Source organism: Lygodium microphyllum, chromosome 4 (genome assembly GCF_053477565.2).
Source record: "Lygodium microphyllum isolate KBCC chromosome 4, Lygodium_microphyllum_v1.1.10, whole genome shotgun sequence".
NCBI lineage: Eukaryota > Viridiplantae > Streptophyta > Polypodiopsida > Schizaeales > Lygodiaceae > Lygodium > Lygodium microphyllum.
The window spans coordinates 165,053,021-165,066,117 of NC_141138.1; positions in this window are offsets into that span (position 1 = coordinate 165,053,021).

Below are 13,097 nucleotides of genomic sequence, written 5' to 3' on the forward strand. Positions count from 1 at the left end.
TTGCCTTACCTTACCTTCTAATTAGTTCTGATACAGTCGTTTGATTCAATCCATTCAGCTCTGTGCCTTCCATGCTCATCTAATTAGTTCTGACACAGTCGTTTGATTCAGTCCATTCAGATCAGACGATGGTTTGACAAGGAGAGCTCGACCCAATAGTCTTGAATACACAGATCAGACACACGCCTGATCAGCTAATTATTGACTTCAACCTTGTTTTGTCATGCAATTTCAACAGTTATTTGCATTGGAATTCTGACCATTTGCGTGTTGATCTGTTGAGAAGTGCCATCGACTAAAAATTTAGGGGTTAACTGAAGCTATACGCACACACACACACAGAGATTTACCTCATGGACAGGCAGTTTCTCGAGGCGCCCTCTTTTGTAGCCTTTTAGAGCATTGTCATAATTAGGAAGAGAGGGACTTGTCACTTGCATTTGGTGGTCGTCTTGTCTGCGCAAGCAGCATAGAAAATTACAACTCTCTTTGTTAGGAGAAGAATAGAGATCTGATAAAAGAGCGAGAGACAGAGGTCTGTGCAATTGTGTGTATTATACTCATGATGTCTGCTGAGCAGCCTATGTTGAGACCAACAGGCAATGTGGCTCCTCGATCAGCAAGGTGGAGATGACAGAGCAGGAGCTAGGAAGGCCACAAAACCCCCTCCTTCCCCTGTCAACAGCCATTAATTTCTCCCCCTCTTGTACCTCCTCTACCGCCCAAGATCTCCCCACCCAATTCACAGCCTTCCACCCCAAGAATTGCCCCCAGCCCCCAAGCAAGAAGCCCTGTCTTGAAGCCCAATGCTTCATTCAAGCTCCCGGCCCCTCGCAAGCCCACTAGCATCTCTCCCGCCACCCTTGCCCTATGTCTGCAATCAACAGGTTTCAAGGCCCCAACAGGTTTCAAGGAGGAGCTTCTCGAGCCTGCTAAGATCACTAGGAGATGCATGTATGTCCCCAATTAGAATTTATACACACACACACACACACACAGATAGAAGTATCCTAGGGTCCGAGATTGACCTCATAGACAGGCAGTTTCTCGAGGTGCCCTCTTTTGTAGCCTTTTAGACCTCATAGATATTGAGCTGAATTTGCCCATTATCTGCCTATAAGCATGATAGTTAAGCTTATAATTATATGGATTGCACCATAAGGTGATTATATGTAGGTTAGCGTCTTAATATGGCTGGAGCAATCAGCTGCAGGGCTTATAGAAGGGCAAAGTTATCATGTTCTGATTATTATTGAGGGTGTGCAAAAACTCCTGGATATCATCAACCAGCATTGCTCCAAGGTTAACGAAAATTAGGTGAGGCCATAAGCAATGTCCGCAGTGGCAGGTGCAGAGGCTCTGGGGAAATATCCACAGTGGCAGTACAGTGCAGGCTGCTTTCTGTGCAACGAAAACAGTAAAAGGTGAGACACTTCAACAGAATGGATTAAGCATGTGACAGAGGTCAATTGGCTCTCTGGGCAGCATTCTTCACCATTTCCTCGAACTCCTCCTCCACATCCTTCATGCCCTACACCTTCCGAAGGACAGCCTTGCCTTGCACCTTCTGAAGGACAGCCTTGCCCTGCACCTTCTCTATCAAGCTGATCGGGGTCTCAACAAGGAGCAGCCCTCCAAGCATCAGTACTAATGAAGGGACACATGCACTAGCAAGGGCGATGCGCCAACCGGCCACACCTGGTCTACTGATATAGTTTCTTTGGCTGGACTCAGTAATGCTAGACCTTGTTAGTAATGCTATGGGAAGAGCTGGCTATGTTCTCCAAAAGTTCAAAGCTACAACTAATCTTGCATATGGTCACAATTGCTTTCTGGTTCATCTATAGAGTGTTCTATGTGTAATTAACAGTTCCCTCGGTTTCTGCTTATTTAATACTGACAAGTGAATGGTGGAATGCTAATGTGGAGGATGTTATCACTTAGGCTTTAGCCCAGGGTGGGGCTTACAATATCTCAAATGACATCACAATCAATGGCCAACTTGGTGATCTGTACAATTGTCCATCCTCTGGTTAGCCCTAAAGATCCATGTCTTATTAGGCTTCATGAACAATAATTCCTGAGCTTAGATAAGAATGTGTAGTCTAAAATGGTCGCTACAGCATGATGTGGAATTCCGGTCTAGATGCTTGACATGCAATTCTCCTACTTCAGAAAACGCTCGTTCGAGTTTGTAACAGAATTCGTGCAAATCTATTAGAGATGTAGACTCTATTTAGCAGGCCTTTCTTTTTAGCTATTTAACAGAAGACACTAGCCTGGTAGTTCTAGATATATGCCTTGAAAAGTGTATACTAAGCTATGGGAAGAGCTGGCTATGTTCTCCAAAAGTTAATCTCTGAATGTTCAGCTATGGGAAGAGCAGGCTATGTTCCCATAGCTGAACATTCAGTTAATCTCTGAATGTTCCCATAACTGAACATTCAGTTAATCTCTGAATGTTCAGCTATGGGAATCAGACTCATGGAAATTTACCAGATTCCTGGGCTCAATTTGAGAATCTCAGAGTGCTCAGTTTAGGTTATAATAGACTCACTGGATCTTTACCTTCTTGGATACTGAAGCTTGACAAAATTCAGCTTTTGGACTTATCAAAAAACAAATTTTCAGGCACAAAGCAGATCTACCACATGGAAGGTCTTAAGATTCATGTGGATGTAATTGGTAACAGTGCTCTGTCGCAAGACAATGTACTTCGCAAGCCTGAAGGGGAGAAACTACTCAGAGGGCTACTATTACTATGACATCCCAAAAAGTGTCTGTAAGCCAGTGTCTGTACAAACACAAGAAAGAAGTACTAGTGTAGGAGACCCTCGTAGCAGAACTAATTACTGAGACTTAACAGGCCTGATAAGCCATAGCAAAAACGTATTGATGCATGAAAGAAGCTTATAAGACATTGCAAAAATATAATTGTACATGGACTGGAGCTTAGTGATGGTGACCAATGCTGCAATATTCTGTGACCGTCTTTTCTTTCTCTATCATGAAATCTGTGCGCCTCCACTCAGCTCACAGAGTACGACCTGCTATGTTGCTGAATGAAAAAAGGGGAAAAGAAGAGAAGGCGGGAGTTCCAAAACGTTAGAGGGAAAATATATTAAGGTTAGTGTTTCAACGGTAGGATGAGAACTTTTTATTTTTTTGAGTTTATCAATATTTATTTCTCTATTTCGTTTTTGAAGAATTCTAGAAAAAGATAAGTCACATTATCATATTGATAGTATCACCAATTTGTTATAAAATCTCCCCCCCCCTCCCCCCACCTTCGATGACTCAACTCTTGGTGATTTTTGGTCCGTGCACCGCATCAATTATCTCTGTGAGTACAATGAGTAGACTTTGTCGATCATCATCATTCCAAATGCAAGTCTTGTAGAGATTTTCGATGTCTCATCAAAATTGGAAGACTTAAAGGGATTCTGGTAACACTCAAGATTCTTTAAATTAATTTTTTTTTGTCTCATCAGTGATAATATTAGCTACCAAGACTCGTGGATTTATTTACATATCTAATAGAGTCTACATCTCTAATAGACCCGTTTTCAACATCTAGTGTCTAATTGGATCTTATATATCCTTTAATATTCGTATCTACCCAATGCTTCAAATCAATTTGCATATGTTGCTGGCATTGGCACCCTTAAAATCTCAACAAATACCCCAATGACTCGTTGGTATATTATTATAAAATAAATATTTTCAAAAAATAAAACACAAATATTCACGAGGGAGGGAGGGAGGGAGGGAGGGAGGGAGAGAGTGAGTGAGAGAGCGGCATGATTGCCTCTAAGGCAATCATGCCTTAGAGGCAATCATGTCTCTCTCTATACAAATATTCTTTTTAAATTTTGCAGGTAGACTCCTCGGTAGACGCAATTTGTGTTTGAGGTTCGACTCCCCTTGAGTTTATCTTTATTTATTTAATTTACTCTCACATTGATATTGATTATTACTTGTCTACATGACAGGTGAACAATGTCCAAACAGAATTTGAAAAACAACACTTTGATGAAGGTTATGATTGAAATCAACTATGAGGGTATAATCTTGATTTTTTTCAGGTATAATCCTGATTTGTACAAAGGCCCCTCTCATTAAAGTGTAGTAGTACCTGATTTCCATTATGAGTGATGGCATAAGCATGGCTTAGATATCTCTAAAAATAATAGTAACAATTATGTTGATTTTCATTCAGTCTCACATTCATGACGCTTATCACTTGTCTACATGACAAGTTCACTATAAGACAGTAACCATTATTTTTAGTTTTAGCCTTATGTTGATTATTACTTTTGAACTATAGGACAATAACCATAGTTTGTTTCAGTTTTAGTTTCAATTTCAACCTCATGTTGAACTATAGGACAATAACCATTATTACTTTTGAACTACATAAACCATTATTACTTCTGAACTACATCTACTCTGAATACAGTAGGGAGGTTGTCTGCCACACCTACTCTGAAAACAAATGATTTGATATGAATGATTGATTACTTGTTGATAATTGGAGTATTGCCTTGAAAAGTGTCCTTCAATGCTTGATAACAATACTTATACTAAGTAGTTGATGACTACAACACAGTCATGCATCCGAGGTAATCGGCGAACAAGGATGAGATTGTGTGCATTTGAGAAGATGGACCTAGTTGTGTGAGGGAGAATGGACAATGAGATTGTGTGAATATGAGAAGTTGGGACCTAATCGTGCATGCGAGAATGGACATTTCTTGAATCATGGAGGAACATTGAGCTCCCATTTAAGAAAACAACTAATTTTATTTGCATTTTTTTTCTCTTACATTGCCCAAGGTTTAATGACCTTTTACATGTGTCTTATTACCTATGCCCAATGGGCATCCTAAGTACCCAATCCCTTGCTCCAATTCTGCTACTTGGAAGTCTAGCTCCCTTAGCAACTTTGCTAACTCATTCAATCCTAGGAAGATAAGCTTGCTCATCAATTTATAAAATTAATTGGTCGAAGCACCAGCCCCATAAGATACCATTTCCCTTGAACTAAAATTTGGCAACTTCACCTTTATGTTTTTGCAAATCTTCTATTCACTAATATGAGACCAGTTTTATGCCTTGTAACATATGCAAATTCACTGAGTCCAAATTAGTAATATAGGGAGAATTTTTCGTTATTCCTCTATTCTCATTGCATTTCTTTTAAGCCTAAAATTATCATGCAATAACAAACATTATAACATATCTACCAGTAGAATCTATTGCTACCTCTGCATAGTATGCCCCCAATACAATTTTTCTCGTTTCAATGCATAATGCTATTTGAAGGAAAACTATGTTTATACTTTATTTTTTTTGGATGTTCAATTAAACTAAATTCCTTTGTCGTAAATAACTAGTACAAAATATATATCCTATCCCTACAATTCATCTTGGACGATTGAATTAAAACTGATATAAAATTAAGAAGAAAAAACCTGGGTTTGGGGTGAGATATCCACATGGATAACAGGAGATGACCCTCCCGCAGCTACTCCTTGGACTTTCTTAGGAGGCATTGCAATTGTAGACCTTCGATTGTGGAAGTAGCTTTACACTCTTTTTCGAAATTCTAGTGTCACTCCCTTGCACGTCAATACTCTTCTTCTCTTTTTCGAGTAGGGAAAAAAAAAACCAAGTCCCAAGGGTATTTTGGAAAGGCATGAAACAGTTAAGAGTTTATCCACGAGGAGGGTTAATAAGACATTTAAGGTCTTAGTTTCTTTGGGAGGGAAAGGTTTACAAAGCCTAAAGAAAAGGCCCTATAGAGGTATATACATGGGGAAAAGGGTGTGTGTGTGTGTGTGGTTCCAAAAGGCGTAAGAAGAGGCCTTGGGAGAACTTTGGACACGGGAGTGAAAGGGTATAGGAAGGGGGATCTTGGAGGGAATTTTTTAGGACACGGGGGAGGGGTGTGTGGACACGGGGGTGAAAAGGACTTAGGGGTTTCAAACCGAGAGGGGGGGGGGTGAAAAAGAAAAAGGGGAAAGGTGAAGGGTGAAAGGGGGCTTAAAGCACCGGGGGGGGAAGGGTGTGTAAAAAGGGGACACGAGGGAGGGTGAAAGGGCCTTAAAAAAGGATTAAAACCGGGAGGGGGAGGTGTGTGATCACGGGGTGAAAATAAATGGGCTTAAGGGTTTTTAAAAACCCGGGGGAAAATTTTCCAAGCCCACAGAAAGGGGGGGCAGGGCCTTGGAGGAGATTCTTAGAAATTTCTAAGAATCTTCTTAGAAGCTTTTGGGGGAAAAGAGGGGTAGGGGTCAACGTGATATCCCGAGAGGGAGCTGGCTCCCTTTCAACGTGGCGGCGCGCAAAGCCTCTTCACCTTCAGCCTAGCGGCGACCTCCCTTGCACCACCTCGCCTTCTGCCTGGCGGGGACTTCCTCGGCAGTGCTGACATTGGATTCTTGGCAGCGTCCTTCCTTTTTTGCCCTCCCATCCTTGCCTTGCACCTACATGGCCTGGTTTAAATAGGAGGGAAGGGGGAATCCTCCCTCTCTTACATGGCAGCACACATGGCCCCAGCACCTACATGGGCGCCAGCGTGCTATATCCCGTGTCCTCCTTCCCCTCCAGTGCGACGTCGGTTGGGGAAGAAGGAGGGAAATTTTTTTTCTTTTATTCATTTGATATTTTACATTCTCTCCCCCTTAGAGGAATCGAGATGTCCTCATCTCGAGATAAACCGGGGATATTGATGGTTGAGTGTGTCTATATCTACCCATGTGGCATCCTCTTCGGGATAGTCTTTCCACTGGACGAGGCATTCTCTCAGGATTCTGGATCTTAGTTGTCTCTCCCTAACATCTAAAATCATGTCAAGCCTTAGTTCAAGGACTCCTTGACTAGGCATTACAACTTGTTGGTCGTCAAGTATGTGGTTAGGATTAGGTACATACTTTTTCAATAGGCTAATATGGAATAGATTATGAACTTTTAGGTTCTCAGGGAGTTGCAGTTTATAAGCATTAGGTCCTAGGCATTTGAGTATTTTTTATGGTCCACAATACCTTGGACTTAGTTTCTTGCAATCTCCTAAGGATAGAGAACTCCTTTTAGGGCATACACGAATGAAGACCATGTCTCCTTCTTCGAAGACCCTTTCTTGACGCTTCAAATCCGTGTATACCTTTTGTCTATCCTTAGCCGCTTGTATGTCTTGTCTTATTGATTTAATTTGGTCATCCATATCTTCCAACATTAGCCTTGAAGCTTCAACCCTTAGGGTTGGATCAAAAAAGTTTAGGGGACTTCGACAGTCATGACCATACAATGCTTGGAAAGGGGTCATCTGAATGCTCTGCTGGTAAGAAGCATTGTATGCAAATTCTACCAAAGGCAAGTATTGAATCCACCTCTTCGATTCTTAACAGCAGTATGCCCTAAGCATATCCTCGATGACTTGATTTACTTGCTCTGTTTGGCCATCCGTTTGGGGATGGTAAGCGGTGCTAAAACAGAGTTGAGTCCCAATAGCTTCAAAGATAGCTCTCCAGAAGTGTGATGTGAAAAGAGAATCATGATCACTAATGATTCTTTTGGATAAACCATGTAGCTTGAATACCTCCTTGATAAACAATCTTGCAATGTTTGAGGCTTTATAGTTTGTCTTTACTGGAATAAGGTGTGCAACCTTAGTAAGCATGTCAACCAGAACCATGATGGAGTTGTATCCTCCCTGGACTTGGGGTAGTCCTACAACAAAATCCATATTGATAAATTCCCATTTCATTTGGGGAATGTCAAGTGCTTGCAGTTTCCCTGGCATCATGACATGTTCGGCTTTGATACGTTGGCAAGACAAACACTCAGTGACATATTTGAGAATGTCACCTTTGAGCCTCTCCCAATGGTAGCTCTTTCTAACTGCATTAAGAGTTTTAGCATAGCCAGGATGTCCTGCGAAAGGAGAATCGTGAGCTTTCCACAATATTTTCTGCTTAAGTGACTGGCTTGCTGGTATACACAGCCTTGTTCTGTAGTAGAAAAATCCACTATTAATGGAAAATTCCTGATACTTAGCCTGCAATTTTTGGTTCTGCTCCTTTATAGAGATCTCCTTTAGCATTGATTGGTAGGCCAAATCATGGCGTACTTCCTCTCTAGCTAACTCAAGTATAGGGTTGTTTGGCATAGATACTTTTGTAGCTAGAGATCTGGCCGTTGATGGATTCTGCAAGATTAGGGAATTTAGGAATGCCTTGTGACTAAGTGCATCGGCAACTACATTATCTTTCCCTGGTCGGTACTTGATTTCAAAGTCATATTCCTACAACACTTCAATCCACCGACGTTGCCTCATGTTGAGCTCGTTCTGGGTAAAGATCCGTTTGAGACTCTTATGGTTGGTTACTAGAGTAAACTTGTTACCCAATAGGTAGTGTCTCCAAAGCTTTAGAGCATGGATGACAGCTAGTAATTCCAGATCATGCGTAGCATAGTTCTTTTCATGACTCTTCAATTTCCTTGAAGAGTATGCTACTAGATGACCTTCCTGCATAAGTACACACCCCAAGGCAAGAATGCTAGCATCAGTTACTACCTCAAATTCCTTATTGAGTTCTGGAAGTTTTAGAATAGGTGCTGATACCAAAATTTGCTTCAATCTGTCGAAGCTATTCTGTTCGGGAGTTGACCATGTAATGGAAGTTTGCTTCTTCAGTAAGTCTGTCAGAGGTGTTGCAATCAAAGCATAGTTTTTTATGAAGACCCTATACCATCCTGTCAATCCAAGAAAGCTACGTATCTCTTTGACGGATACTGGTATTGGCCACTCAAGCACATCTCTGACCTTGGTTGGATCCATTGATATTCCTTCTGCTGATACTATGAATCCCAAATATTCAATCTGATGCTTGAAGAATGCACACTTCTTCATTTTAGCATACAACTTATGCGACCTCATTGTCTCAAGGACAATCCAAAGTTGAGGTTCATGATCTTCTTCCTGTTTAGAATAGAATAAAGTGTCATCAAATAATACAAGCACGAAATCATCAAGATATGGCCTAAAGATGTCCTGCATTAACCTATTGAAGGTGGCAGGTGCATTCGTAAGCCTGAATGACATAACTAGGAACTCAAAGTGCCCATATCTTGTATTGAAGGCCGTTTTTGGGATATGTTCTTCCTTGATCCTTATCTGATAGTAACCTGACCTGAGATCAATCTTGGAGAAGAGCTTTGCACCTTGAAGACGATCAAGGAGCTCATCTATTCTAGGAATAGGATACTTGTTCTTGACTATTGATTGATTCAATCCACAGTAATCAATACATAGTCAAAGTGTCCCATATTTCTTTTTCTGGAATAGTACTAGAGCTCCCCACGGTGATTTGCTAGGTCAGATGTAGCCCTGATCTAGTAGTTGCTTGAGTTGTTCCTTCAGCTCAATTGCTTTTGGTATGGACATTCTATAAGGTCTCTTTGCAATTGGCGTAGCTCCAGGTACTAACCTAATCTCATGATCCACTTCTCTTTGAGGTGGAAGTTTAGTCAACTCTTCAGGGAATACGTCCGTGTATTCCTTTAGCCAAGAAGGTCCTTCATGAGACTCTTGCTTTTGATCTAATTTGTTGAGTTTGATCAAGTAAACAGGTAATTCTTTTCTGACTCCTTTTATGATCCGAGATACTTTGGCCAATTGGATTCTTGGCACTCTTGCCTCACCTTGAGTTGTGACTAATTCCCTTTTAGAGTTTCGAAAGGAAACTTGACCCTTTCCACAGTGAATGTGGGCGTCGTTAGGCTTAAGCCAATCCATTCGGAGTAGATACTCATGGATACCTAAATTCATGACTCTAAATTTAACCGAAGTCTTCTTTCCTCCCAGAAAGAATTCCACCTTAGCAGTTTGCCTGGTATAAGTAACCTCACGACCATTTGCCAATTCCACAAGCAGGGTAGGTGCTTCTACTGTGGTTATTTCTAATCTTCTTGCACATGCTGGTGAGATAAAGGAATGTGTACTGCCAAAATCAATCAAGGTCTTGAAACCTTTACCTTGATAGTCCGACGGTGTCTGAATCACCGAGAACTGGCGATTCAGCCCTTTTTTGTGTAAAGCAGCATGGACTGTTACTCTTTCGAATTCCGCTTCCATGGTCGGATCTTCTTCTTCTCCTTCTTCGCACATTTGCCTATTGGCAATGCAGGCGGTTCTTCCTCTTCCTTGGGTAGCGGCTCCTTGACCATGGCCTGTTCCTTGGAAAGGCGCTTGGCGATGTCCTCCACCAAGCTTGGGACATTGCCTTTTGAAGTGACCGGGTTCGTTGCAATGAAAATAACGGAGGTTTCGGCCATTACTTTGAGTAGGAACAAAGTTGTTGACGTTATTCGTCCTTGCTTTCTTTCTTTGTCCCTGATTATGACCTTGAACTCTCTTCATTTGAGGTTTGAATGCTCCTCTGTTCGGGTCATTATAAGATCAAGTTTTGTTACCCCTTGGTCTAGCTTGCACCTCCTGAATTATAGGCACCAATTGAATGAGTGCATCCTGAAGATCTGATGGACGCATAGATTCGAGATGGGTATTTACTGGTGGATTTAAACCCGCACAAAATTTGGACACCTGCTATGTCATATTCATCTGTGGTGCATACTTTAAAAGTGAGACGAATTTAGAGTAGTATGTGTCAAGAGTGATTCCTAACTGTTTTAGCTCGTAGAACTCATTCATTTTCTGCATGCGATATATAGGTGGTAAGTATCTTCCCTGCACGGCTTTCTTCAGCTTCTCCCAGGTAACGGATCCCTCTGCGATCCCTTGAATCCCGGCACCATTGCTTCCACCAAAGTTTGGCTTCGTCGGTGAGTTTTAACTTGGCGAGCATAGCCTGATTGGCGGGTGCAGTATTGGCTGCTTCGAAGTAATCCTCCATGGATTCAATCCAAATTTCAGCATCAGTTTGGACGAATCTACCTCTCCCGTCAAACTCAGGTGGCTTAATCTGCTTAAGAAGGAACTTCTTCTCCTGGATTACAGCAGTACTTGAAGTAGGAGGCGAGTTAGGAACCTATACCTAGGGTTGTGCCTGAATAAAGGTTTTCTTAACATTATTATACGATAATCGACGTTAGCTTATATTACATCTTTAATTCAGCTATCTCGTAAACAATGTAGCTACTTAACTTTTTATCAACTCTTATGCACAGCGAGACATTGATAAAAGAAGTCTTTATTTGTATTTATATGGGCATAGCCCTTTCGAATACAATGTTTCATGCGATGATAAGCCAATTGTTACATTTAGTTTGGGGAGAACAACATTGTATTGCATTTATCTACAGGAACTATGTAATAGTAAAGTTTTGGGTCATGGATCTTCAGGAATCGATAAGTCATTGGAAGTTTAGGATATCCTTTCCATTGGAATCCATACTTCTCATGGCAGCCCAACACTTTAATCCTATGGGCGGGAATTACAGGAGTTACTTCCTCATTTACATATGAGTTCATCTCAGCCCTCCGACCTTGAATATGTAAAGTTGAATTTACATGAGCTTCCACAAAAACGAACAGCTTCACGACTTTCAGATCTTCCAACCACTTGATCCTCTTTAGGTTGGTCTGTAGATAAGCAAACCGGTGGGCGACTATATAGTAGATTCTTGAAGCACCTGTCCATCTTGGTTCCATGTACAAAGTGATGGATTATAGATCTGCTCCAGGATGTTCATCATCCCAATCCTTTTTCTATAAGGTGGAGAATGCATTGCAGTCATAAACATGACTCGAAATACCAAAAACTTGTTCCACGCTTCGTAATTTTGCAAGACAGCATTGAAGGTAAGGAAATGTTTGAACAATAACAATTGCTTTCGTTCATTTCATAGAGATTTCATAACAACAATTCCGTTGTTGGTCGGCTCTAATACCAACTGTAACGTGTCCACTAGTATCATCCAGGACACGTCTTAGCAATCCATCGGAAAGGATGTCTAGAAAGCTCCACCCAACACTCCCATGGAATGTTACGGGATTTGTGATCTAGGGCTTTCCGCGTCTGCCACATAGCGGAAGTATTCTAGCCGTTCCCACTTAGGAATGACCAGAATTAGGGTTTTCATGATTGGTCATTTCCTAATAGCAACTAGCGTCGGACCCAAGCGAACTACTTTACGCAGAAATGCTAGGTCCGAAGCGGATTCACGCTGCACTTGGTTCAAGCAGAATGGGAAACGAGAGGGGTGCAAAGCTCAATCTCTCTGCCATAAGGCATAGTCCCATTCCGTTCCCCTAAAACAGCGTAAATCGGGTAAGACATAACTCTCGGTAGACACTTTCATTGTTCGTGTCCTTTGACGATCATCCTTCTGTTCTTCGAGATTTGAGAAAAGTTCCTGGCCAACCGGGACCACCCAACTGTAGGACGGACCCATGGCCCATCCTCCGCACTTTCCTCGGTTTGTTTTAGTTATGTAATTATCTAACACATTAGTTGGACATGTAACAACCAGCTTCTTTAATTAATCTGTTAAGCACTGGTTCCTTCATGTAATCTTATCACGTGACATAGAAAAATAATATCAAACAAGTTCTTTATTACCATATCATCATATTTATCTTTGAAATACAAAAGTTATGCCCGTAGGCTTATCCACAATCCACCCGAAGGCTATCCAGCAATCCACAAGGATCACTATTCCAAGTTTTTGCCCGTAGACTAGTATGCGGGCCTCGAGATCCAATCCCGAGTCACGTTAGCCTCTTGTGCATGACCCGAAAGGCGAGGAATTTACGGCCAGAGTCCCCATGGCACCCAAGCATCCTCCTGCTCCAAGTAGCACTCAACGGAGAGACCTCTCGCGGCGGGTTCGGTCCACGTTTCCAGCGCGGTCAACAACCCCCTTGGTTAGGGTAAGGCAAGCAGTCGGGGGTAACTGAAACTGCCACTCCCTTCAGGCCTTCAACTTGAAGTATAGATACTTATTTATTTTGTAGTTCATTGGTCAAACAAGTCAAAAAGTGCTCTAAAATCTCTAGTAAGCACAAACATTTCCATTGATCGATTTTATTGTTGGCAAATTGCTAAGGAAGGAATCTTTCCTTTCGAAGGCAT